Source organism: Nycticebus coucang, chromosome 13 (genome assembly GCF_027406575.1).
Source record: "Nycticebus coucang isolate mNycCou1 chromosome 13, mNycCou1.pri, whole genome shotgun sequence".
Taxonomy (NCBI): Eukaryota; Metazoa; Chordata; class Mammalia; order Primates; family Lorisidae; genus Nycticebus; species Nycticebus coucang.
Genome location: NC_069792.1, coordinates 35377030 through 35389347, shown reverse-complemented (window position 1 = coordinate 35389347; position 12318 = coordinate 35377030).

Below are 12318 nucleotides of genomic sequence, written 5' to 3'. Positions count from 1 at the left end.
AAATTCAGTGACCTAGCTTGGCAAGCAAGATTTCTCTGAAGAGGCATAAACCTTCAACAACAATTCATCAAACAATAATGTGGCATACATACAGGTAAAGTATAGATGCAAAAACCCTCCTTTTGAATTTCAGAACCTGAAATCTCTTTCTGGATTCATGTATTCCCAGGTTGGTGAGAGTGAAGAAAGGCTCAGAAAGTCAAAAAGGGAATCAGACTTTAAAAATTAATGTACCAACCTTGTTCTATCCCATGTCAATTCTCCCTTGCCCCCCTGTATGAATCAATCAAGCCCTCCATAATTAGAAAATTTACAGGAAACATTGATAACAAGTAACAGAAATAATACAAATGCCTGCCTCCTTCTCTATTTTCCAACCCTGACTTTGACGCATGCTGAGACAGCTGCAGTGCACGGGTAAAGCAAAGATGGTAACTCCTTCTGACTCGCACTTGAGCCTTCAACACTCTCAATTAGGGGTCGGTGAGGGCAGAATTCAGTGGAATTGTACTGAGTCTCAGGCATCACCTTGATTGGAAGCAGGGGAGCAATTAAGACTATTTGAATTAGCCTCAGTCCATGTACAAAAGTATATAGTTCCTTTCTCAATGTCTGTCCCTCAGAGCGGAATCAGTTTTTATAGTTCTCTTTCTCCCAAAGCTCTTGCAGTAGAATTTTTTCCATCTGAGACTCAGGAAGGGGAGGTATAGGTTGTCTATTAGCTCAACCACTCTATCTTACTTAGAAAGACAAGTTTAATAAATCAGAAGATTCTATCCAAATCATGTCTAGGTTATATTTAGTCCATGAATATATGTACTATCTGAGCTGTCTGTGCCTTTTTAATTTAATCTCTGGGAAAAAATTCTCACACACAAATTAAAATTTTGTTTCACCTTTTTCTTTTCAACTCTAAAGTTGATATATTTCATCCAGAGTCTTTAGAAATTAAAAGAGATGAATGCCAAAAGCAAAGGCAAAGTTCAATTCTACTTTCCTAACTATCCTGGAATAATTAGATGTTCTGTGCTGAATGACCTTTGAGACCACAGTAAGAATGAAAGAACAATTTGCAGGTGGTGGGGATGCTAGTTGCTCCTCTATGTAGTGAAAAGTACGTGCAGAGAAGAACATTATTCTTCATCAGGATATACTAGAAAATGCTTTCAGTGGATATTCAGAGAAAAGAAATCCAATTTGCTAGGAAAGGGTTTGCAAATTGATTATTATGTTAAGAGGCTTTGTTCCATAGTGACAAGGTTGTCATATAGTAAGGCAAGTTTCCAAGCTTCCGTTGAAGTATTATGTCAAAACATTTAAGTGTCTCACCAACTTTCTCAGTAAAGCCATGCAAGAATTATTGAAGTTAGCCTTTACAAAGTACTATCTCATAACATTCATGAAAACACCAAATATTTTAATGGCAAATTTTACTTTATGTACTGTGTACTTCTCCAGGTAATTCTGAGCTCATTGAAGGCAAACAAAAAGGTTTTGTCATCTCAGCCGATCCTAAGTTTTAACATTTGAAAGAGGGAAGAGAAAGGGAGAGAAAAAGGAAGGAAAGAACAAAGAACAGAGAAGGAGGATAAGCGAGTATTAGTCAGACACAGCAGTGCCCTTTGCCTGACTGATACGACATAGTAAATCATGTCTGTCATTGACAGAGAACTGCTCAGGGAATAACTGAAGGAAAAGGGAAACAAAATAACTTTCAAGCCAGAGTGTTCTGAATATTTGAGAAGGCTCAGATCTGGGCCTGAAAAACATTCCTCAGACAGCTATAGATTCAACCATGGTGATGAAATCTCTATTCACCAAGTAGTCACAGGGCCTTCAGTCCTTCATGGTAACTGAGGAATGAACACTGAGATTACCGCAAATATTCAATGTGTGCCATACATGCGATGGCTTTGCGAGCTTCATTAACTTATAGTGAATGTTATGAAAGTCAAAGCAGTGACTCTGGTGTGTGTGCGTGCACACGTGCAGTAATGTGGTATGTGCTCACATGAGTACACGCGCAGAAGAATCGGTGTGCACTGTCATCTTTTGTGTATGATATTTGGTAACTCTGATACCTTTCTTCTGATTACAATATAAAACAATGATTTCTTAATTTTGAAATTTTGGAAAATACAGAAAATCATACAAAAAGAAAAATCAAATCATTTATAATACTACAAGAAATAAGCACTATTTTGGTTTATATTTTTGAAGTTTTGTTCTGGGATTATACTATTCATAATATTTTATAAACTATTCGCTTTGAATGTTATTGCAAATCATAAAGTATATATTTTCTTTTTTTTTTTTTTTTTCTTTCTTTTTTTTTTATTGTTGGGGATTCATTGAGGGTACAATAAGCCAGTTACACTGATTGCAATTGTTAGGTAAAGTCCCTCTTGCAATCATGTCTTCCCCCATAAAGTGTGACACACACTAAGGCCCCACCCCACTCCCTCCCTCTCTCTTTCTGCTTCCCCCCCCATAACCTTAATTGTCATTAATTGTCCTCATATCAAGATTGAGTACATAGGATTCATGCTTCTCCATTCTTGTGATGCTTTACTAAGAATAATGTCTTCCACTTCCATCCAGGTTAATACGAAGGATGTAAAGTCTCCATTTTTTTTAATGGCTGAATAGTATTCCATGGTATACATATACCACAGCTTCTTAATCCATTCCTGGGTTGGTGGGCATTTAGGCTGTTTCCACATTTTGGCGATTGTAAATTGAGCTGCAATAAACAGTCTAGTACAAGTGTCCTTATGATAAAAGGATTTTTTTCCTTCTGGGTAGATGCCCAGTAATGGGATTGCAGGATCGAATGGGAGGTCTAGGTTGAGTGCTTTGAGGTTTCTCCATACTTCCTTCCAGAAAGGTTGTACTAGTTTGCAGTCCCACCAGCAGTGTAAAAGTGTTCCCTTCTCTCCACATCCACGCCAGCATCTGCAGTTTTGAGATTTTGTGATGTGGGCCATTCTCTCTGGGGTTAGATGATATCTCAGGGATGTTTTGATTTGCATTTCTCTAATATATAGAGATGATGAACATTTTTTCATGTGTTTGTTAGCCATTCGTCTGTCGTCTTTAGAGAAAGTTCTATTCATGTCTCTTGCCCATTGATATAAGGGATTGTTGGCTTTTTTCATGTGGATTAATTTGAGTTCTCTATAGATCCTGGTTATCAAGCTTTTGTCTGATTGAAAATATGCAAATATCCTTTCCCATTGTGTGGGTTGTCTCTTTGCTTTGGTTATCGTCACCTTAGCTGTACAGAAGCTTTTCAGTTTAATGAAGTCCCATTTGTTTATTTTTGTTGTTGTTGCAATTGCCATGGCAGTCTTCTTCATGAAGTCTTCCCCCAGGCCAATATCTTCCAGTGTTTTTCCTATGCTTTCTTTGAGGATTTTTATTGTTTTGTGCCTTAAATTTAAGTCCTTTATCCATCTTGAATCAATTTTTGTGAGTGGGGAAAGGTGTGGGTCCAGTTTCAGTCTTTTACACGCAGACATCCAATTCTCCCAACACCATTTATTGAATAGGGAGTCTTTCCCCCAAGGTAAGTTCTTGTTTGGTTTATCGAAGATTAGGTGGTTGTAAGATGTTAGTTTCATTTCTTGGTGTTCAATTCGATTCCAAGTGTCTATGTCTCTGTTTTTGTGCCAGTACCATGCTGTCTTGAGCACTATGGCTTTGTAGTACAGACTAAAATCTGGTATGCTGATGCCCCCAGCTTTATTTTTGTTACTAAGAACTGCCTTAGCTATACGGGGTTTTTTCCGGTTCCATACAAAACGCAGAATCATTTTTTCCAAATCTTGAAAGTACGATGTAGGTACTTTGATAGGAATGGCATTGAATAGGTAGATTGCTTTGGGAAGTATAGACATTTTAACAATGTTGATTCTTCCCATCCATGAGCATGGTATGTTCTTCCATTTGTTAATATCCTCTGCTATTTCCTTTCTGAGGAGTTCATAGTTTTCTTTATAGAGGTCCTTCACCTCCTTCGTTAGGTATATTCCTAGGTATTTCATTTTCTTTGAAACTATGGTGAAGGGAGTTGTGTCCTTAATTAGCTTCTCCTCTTGACTGTTATTGGTGTATACAAAGGCTACTGACTTGTGGACATTGATTTTATATCCTGAAACATTACTGTATTTTTTGATGACTTCTAGTAGTCTTGTGGTTGAGTCTTTGGGGTTCTCTAAGTATAAGATCATGTCGTCAGCAAAGAGGGAGAGTTTGACCTCCTCTGCTCCCATTTGGATTCCCTTTACTTCCTTGTCTTGCCTAATTGTATTGGCTAGAACTTCCAGCACTATGTTGAATAGTAAAGGTGACAGAGGACAACCTTGTCTGGTTCCAGTTCTAAGAGGAAAAGCTTTCAGTTTTACTCCATTCAGTAAAATATTGGCTGTGGGTTTGTCATAGATAGCTTCAATCAGTTTTAGAAATGCGCCACCTATGCCTATACTCTTCAGTGTTCTAATTAGAAAAGGATGCTGGATTTTATCAAATGCTTTTTCTGCATCTATTGAGAGGATCATGTGATCTTTATTTTTGCCTCTGTTAATATGGTGGATAACGTTTATGGACTTGCGTATGTTGAACCAGCCTTGCATCCCTGGGATGAAGCCTGCTTGATCATGATGAATGACTTTTTTGATGATAAGCTGTAATCTATTGGCTAGGATTTTGTTGAGAATTTTTCCATCTATATTCATGAGTGAGATTGGTCTGAAATTCTCCTTTTTGTTTGGGTCTTTTCCTGGTTTTGGTATCGGGGTGATGTTTGCTTCATAGAATGTGTTGGGGAAGATTCCTTCTTCCTCAATTTTTTGGAATAATTTCTGCAGTACAGGAATAAGCTCTTCCTTGAAGGTTTGATAGAATTCTGGAGTGAAGCCATCTGGACCAGGGCATTTTTTAGTTGGAAGCTTTTTTATTGTTTCTTTGATCTCAGTGCTTGAAATTGGTCTGTTCAGGAGGTCTATTTCTTCCTGGCCAAGTCTAGGGAGAGGGTGTGATTCCAAATATTGATCCATTTCCTTCACATTGTCAAATTTCTGGGCATACAGTTTCTGGTAGTATTCAGAGATGATCTCTTGTATCTCTGTGGGATCAGTTGTTATTTCCCCTTTATCATTTCTGATTGAGGTTACTAGAGATTTTACTTTTCTATTTCTAGTTAGTCTGGCCAATGGTTTATCTATTTTATTTATTTTTTCAAAAAACCAACTCCTTGTTTCATTAATTTTCTGAATGATTCTTTTGTTTTCAATTTCATTGATCTCTGATTTGATTTTGGAGATTTCTTTTCTTCTACTGAGTTTAGGCTTAGATTGTTCTTCTTTTTCCAATTCCATAAGGTCTCTTGTGAGATTGTTGATGTGCTCTCTGTCTGTTTTTCGAATGTAGGCATCTAAAGCGATGAATTTTCCTCTCAAAACTGCTTTTGCAGTATCCCACAGGTTTTGTAGCTTGTGTCTTCATTGTTGTTATGCTTAAGGAAGTTAGTGATTTCCTGTTTGATTTCTTCCTGCACCCATCTGTTATTCAACAGAAGATTGTTTAATTTCCATGCCTTTGGATGGGGTCGAGCATTTTTGTTAGAGTTGAGTTCCACCTTTAGTGCCTTATGGTCTGAAAAGATACAAGGTAAAATTTCAATTCTTTTGATTCTGTTGATATTTGTTTTGTGTCCCAGGATATGATCAATTTTGGAGAATGTTCCATGGGGTGATGAGAAGAATGTATATTCTTTATCTTTGGGGTGGAGTGTTCTATATGCGTCTATCAAGCATAATTGTTCTAGGGTCTCATTTAAATCTCTTATATCTTTGTTTAATTTCTGTTTAGAGGATCTGTCCAGCTCTGTAAGAGGTGTGTTAAAGTCCCCTGTTATGATGGTATTATCAGATATCATATTGCTCAGACTGAGTAAGGTCTGTTTCAAGAATCTGGGAGCATTTAAATTTGGTGCATAGATATTTAGAATTGAAATGTCTTCTTGTTGTAGTTTTCCCTTGACCAATATAAAGTGACCATCTTTGTCTTTTTTGACTTTAGTTGCTTTAAATCCACATGTATCTGAAAATAAGATTGCAACTCCTCTTTTCTTCTGAATTCCATTTGCCTGAAAAATTGTCTTCCAACCCTTGACTCGGAGCTTTAATTTGTCTTTTGAAGCCAGGTGTGTTTCTTGCAGACAGCAAATGGATGGCTTGTGTTTTTTAATCCAGTCAGCCAATCTATGTCTCTTCAGTGGGGAATTCAAGCCATTAACATTTATGGAGATAATTGATAAGTGTGGTAGTATTCTATTCGTCTTATTTGGTGAGAGTCCATTGCTTAGTTTTATCTTTTGCATCAGTGTGGAGGTTAGGTTCTGTCCTTTGATTTCTGAGTTCTTACTTTGCTGCTGATCCATTGTGGTGGTCAGTGTGCAGAACAGGTTGAAGTATTCCCTGTAGAGCTGGTCTTGTTGTGGTGAATTTCCTCAATGTTTGTATATCCGTAAATGATTTGATTTCTCTGTCAATTTTGAAGCTTAGCTTAGCAGGGTACAGAATTCTGGGCTGAAAATTGTTCTGTTTAAGTAGATTGAAGGTAGATGACCATTGTCTTCTTGCTTGGAAAGTTTCATTAGAGAAGTCTGAGGTCACTCTGATGGATTTGCCCCTGTAGGTCAACTGGCGCTTACTCCTGGCAGCTTGCAGAATCTTTTCTTTTGTCTTGACTTTGGACAGGTTCATCACAATGTGTCTTGGAGAAGCTCGGTTAGAGTTGAGGCGACCTGGGGTCCGATAGCCCTCTGAAAGCAGTGTGTCAGAATCTTTGGTGATGTTTGGGAAATTTTCTTTTATAATATTCTCTAGTATGGCTTCCATTCCTCTGGGGCATTCTTCTTCCCCTTCTGGAATTCCTATAACTCGTATGTTGGAACGTTTCATAAAGTCCCATAATTCTGACAGTGAACGTTCTTCTTTCTCTCTCTTCTTTTCTGCCTCTTTTACTATCTGAGTTATCTCAAAAACTTTGTCTTCTACCTCTGAAATTCTTTCTTCTGCATGGTCTAACCTGTTGCTGATACTTTCCATTGCATCTTTAAGTTCCCTGATTGACTGTTTCAGTTCCTTCAGCTCTGCTATATCCTTTTTATATTCTTCATATCGTTCATCTCTGATTTGATTCTGTTTTTGGATTTCCTTTTGGTTATTTTCCACCTTATTAGCAGTTTCCTTCATTGTTTCCATCATTTCTTTCATTGTTTTCAACATGTGTATTCTAAATTCCCTTTCTGTCATTCCTAACATTTCTGTATAGGTGGAATCCTCTGCAGTAGCTACCTCATGGTCCCTTGGCGGGGTTGTTCTGGACTGGTTCTTCATGTTGCCTGGAGTTTTCTGCTGATTCTTCCTCATGAGTGATTTCTTTTATCTGTTTCCTTGCCCTAATTTTCCTTTCACTTCCTCTTGCTCTTTAAGTTCTTGTGCCTGTGGACTAAGGGTTACAGGACCAGAAAGGTGAGAAGGTTGAAGAGCAAAAAAGGGATGAAAGAAAGGAGGACCGAGTGATAAGAAAAAAAAAGAAAGATAGAGAAAGGAGAGGGGGTAGGGATAAGGAATATTGACAAAAAGAAGAGAGGCACAGAAAGAGGGAGACAGGGCAATATAGGTGTACAGTAGGGTACTTTGACACAACCTTAAAAAACCCCACCTTCTGGGGGTTGGGTGCCCAGTTGGGTGGTTCCCTTGAGGTCAGCAGCTCTTTGCTAACCTGGTCAGACACAGTACCCCACCTCCACCAAGTAGAGAGGAAAGACAAAAATGCTATAAATCAAACTAAAACAAGCAAACAGAAAACTTTATGGCGATAAAATTGGGTGAAAAACCAAGTGATAGCGGTAGAAACACTAGCAAAAATGACGTTGTAGTTATTAAAAAAGGCAGCAATGGGAAATTATAATTAAACTAGAAAAATTGAGAAAGAAAAAGGGATCTGTATGGAAAAGATTGAAATTAAGAAACAAAAGAACATCAACAACGTCAAAATAAACAAACAAAAAAACCCAACCAAACAAAAAAAATACACAACCAAAAACAAAGCAGTTTGTATATGTTGTTGAATATTGTCTGGGCAACACGTGGTCTTTTGGGGTATGAGATGTTAGTCACAGTTCTGATACGACTGGAGGCTGCTGATTTCTCAAACCCCAGCAGATAGACACCCTAAATCTCTCTTCAGCCCACTTAAAAGGCACTTTGAACTTGTAAACTTGCTGAGCAGAAGCTTTCCCAGCTTTCTCGCTGGAATCACTGCTGAAGTGGCTATCCACTTACTCAGTGTGCCAAAACCGGTCTCACTCTGCCCCTGAGGGTTAGGGCTGCAAGGCGGCTCAGACCCCACCCTTAGGCTACTTGGTTGCTGGGTTACCAGCTCCCACCCGTTTCTAGCTCTGCTACCCTGAGGGCGGAGCTTGCCGGGGCAGATCACTGACAATGGATCCGTGTGACCCACCGCCAAACACTATTAGCTCCGTCTGGCTCAGCGGCTCAGACTGGGGCCCTAGACAACGGCCAAAGTTCTCCGCACTCCCACTCAGGCCTTCCCCAAGGCAGTTCAACTCAGTGCCAAGTCCAAGGACATCAAAAGAGTTCACAGGTAAGGCCTTTCTGGTTTGCAGTCTCGCTGCTACTGAACTTACAGTTGTGGGCGGGTTTAGACGGGTTGAACACACGCGACCACTTGCCTGTTTTCCACTGTTTTAGTCCTCCTCTTGGGGTCCAGAAGTCTCTCGCTGACTCCCTGTATCCTCATAGGAGTGATGATAGGCAGTTCCCACCAGCCAGAGATGCCTGGAGTCCTATCTCCCCAGACTCACGGTGCCCAGATGCAAGGAAGCTGTTACTCGGCTGCCATCTTGCTCCGCCCCCCCGTATATATTTTCTTTTGTCATCAGTGATTAATATCTATAAGTATTCCCATCACATAGATAATAAGGTTCTTTAATAATAGAACATAGTTCTAAATATGGGCTTATATTTTGTTTTATATTTACTTTTAAATATTAATTCTATAATTCACATCCATGATTATTTCCTTAGAGTAAATTTTAGGAAAACAATTACCACATCAAAAGATGTTTAAAATATTTTGATATATTACCACATTTTTCTACACATATGTTGCATCATTTTACTCCCCTTTTTTTTTTAACGGGGCCTCATTCTTTTGCCCCAGCCTAGAGTGCCATGGGTCAGCCTAGCTCACAGCAACCTCATACTCATGGGTTCAAGTGATCCTGTTCCCTCAGCCCCCTGAGTGGTTGGGACTACTTATTTTTCAATTTTTAGTGGAGACAGAGGATTGCTCTTATTCAGGATGGTCTTGCCGTTCTTATTCAGGCTAGTCTTGAACTGAGCTCAAGGCATCATCTCACCTCAACTCCCACAGTGCTAGGATTACAGCATGAGCCACCATGACCCACTCCTTCTTTAATTTTTAAAAAGCCCAACTTACTTAACGATTGCCAACCCTGGGTATCATTGTAAATGATATTATCTTAATGTTTTAAAGTGCAAAATGTATATTTTTATTTTGAATTTTTAATCAATCATTGAGGTTAAACAATCCCTTTTTTTCATTTTGTATTGTTTTATTAGTTTATGCTTAACCATATTTTTGCTAGTCATGCTTTTAGAACTCATTTTTCTTTTCTTTTTTTGATAAGGACTTTTTATTTAATGAAGATATTCATTTGGGGGCGACGGGGTGGGGGGTTAGAAAAAAGTGCCTGTAGTAATTTTGTTATTTGTAGTGGTAAGAATATTTAATGTGAGATATATACTCTTTTAACAATTGTTAGTTTACAATAAAGTATTATTAACACTAAATATGATGTTGTAGATTAGATCTCTAGCACTAATTCATCTGAAACAAACCTTTTAATGTTTATGATATATTAATGTATTTTAGTTTTATGCAGGAAAATGTACCAATTACCATCATTTTCTCTTATTATGGATTATGATTTGAGGTAAAAATCTATTTTTTAATAGGAAAGAATGTTTTCAGGGTTTCTATTTAAACTGTAATTTTTTGCATGTCTTAAACTTTACAATATGTCAAATTCTGATTACACTGAAGCCTATCCTGACATTTTTATTTAGTCCCATTAATCTGACTATTGTTATTTGGTGTTAGTGGCATCCTCTTTTGATTATCATGGCATCATATTAATATTATGTATCTGGTAGTGTCTTTCTCTTTTATTAAAAGATATATATCACATACTCCCTTTTTTTGTTTTTCTTTTAAAATTTTGTGTGACTTTAAGCTCTAAAAGTACTTGGGAAGTGAATTAAATCTCTAAATTAATAAAATTGATATCTTTATTATATTTATACTTACTATCTTGGAACATAATATATGTTTATGGCTTGAATTATGCCTCCAGAAAAATAATAATAATTATATTAGCTTTATTTATATAGCTTCTACAAACTTCTTTATTCATTTTTGTTAGTCCTTGATTATCAAGGAAATATTTTTGAGAGCTTTTCATGGACCAGGAAATGTATTGCTTTATTCCTAGATAGTTTGAAGTTTTGCTGCTAACATGAATGAAAACTCTTCTTCACAATGTTGTGTAAATAAAATTGCTAATAAATAATTCCTTAATTCTCTGTATTTATTTTATAAACATTCAATTTCTAGAATTCTAGAAGAAAATGTTAGAAAAACTCTTTTAGATATCAGCCTGGGAAAGAATTTAAGAACACCAAAACCAATCACAATAATAACAAAAATAAACAAATGGGACCTGATTTTCTGATATTAAAAAAAAAAGTTTTTAATATTATTCAAAACACTTAAATGTTTCATTTTATTTCTTCCTACTTTAATATGGATGATTTTAAAGGTCTGCATTTTTCCATGACAATAAGGATATATCTCCTTAAGTTGGCTGTTCAACATGACTGAAGGTTTTAATTTAAAATGATAGATTTAATTTCTGTTTGTCAGCTACCAATCTACTTGGTGTAAACAACTTTATCAAGTTTCTTTCTGTTCTAGACATTATATTGGTGATAATGTCTACTGATACACTGGTAGTAATGGTCAAGGAACCATGTCTCCCAATATTTATACCATGAGTAGTTCTCTCCCATTTTGATTTGGGGCTTGGAGCTGGTACTTACCTTGACTGTGCATTAACAGCCATAATGTAAGCAGAGAGTTGATAAGCCCTTGTACATTGAGTCTTATCCTCTTGGAAGCCAGTCTCCATGCTATAAGGAATTGTAGGCTTTTCTCCTGAAGAGAAAGAGTGCACAGAAAGACTCTGGAGGATAAGATGCCATGTGGAGAACCAGATAAAAGCTTACTGGAAAGATAAACAAATAAAACAGGGGGAAAAAATCAATAGCTTTTGGAAAAAAAAAAAAAAAAGCTTTTGTAGTTATAGGTATGCTAGCCAAGTTCCCAACGTAAAGCAACTATCTGAGCCACCCCAGGTGTTACAGTATGGGGAGAAGAAACATCCAATTCAATTATAGAGTCATGAAAAACAATAAATGCTGCTGTTTAAGGCCACTTAGTTAAGAATGTTTGCTATGTGACAACCTATATGCCCACCAACCCAAGAATGTATTAACAAGCTGTAGTATATGTACTATGGACTATTATTCCACCATTAAAAAAGATCTTTACATCTTTTGTATTAACCTGGATTGAGTTGGAACACATTTTTCTTAGTAAAGCATCACAAGAATGGAGAAGCAAGAGTCCAATGTACTCAATTCTAATGTGAAGGCAGTAGATGATCTAATACAAGATGGGAGGTAGGGGAATGAAGGAGAGGATAGAGGGGAGAAGAGGGGGAATGAGGATTCATGGTGTATGGCACACCTCTTGGAGACAGGAAATAATTATAAGTGGGACTTTACCTAACAAATGCAATCAGTGTAACTTAATTCTTTGTACCCTCAATGAATTGCAAACAATAAAAATAAAATGATAAGTTTGGAGTCAGGAAGTGCTGATCCCAGCTAAGAGCAAGTATAGGACCAGAAGAAATTGTGTTTATTCAAGCAAAAGTAAATAACATGAATCACTGTGGACAGCAATTATCTGAGACAGCAAATGATCTGCTGCTTTGAAATAAGATGGATGACCACATAGGTCCAGTATGTCCAGGTCTGACCAGGTTTATGCCTGTAGCCCAAGTGTAACTATGTAAATCTTCCCCTTTTATTCACAAAAGGATTCCACTATAGAAGATAAAGTACATGTTATCCAAAT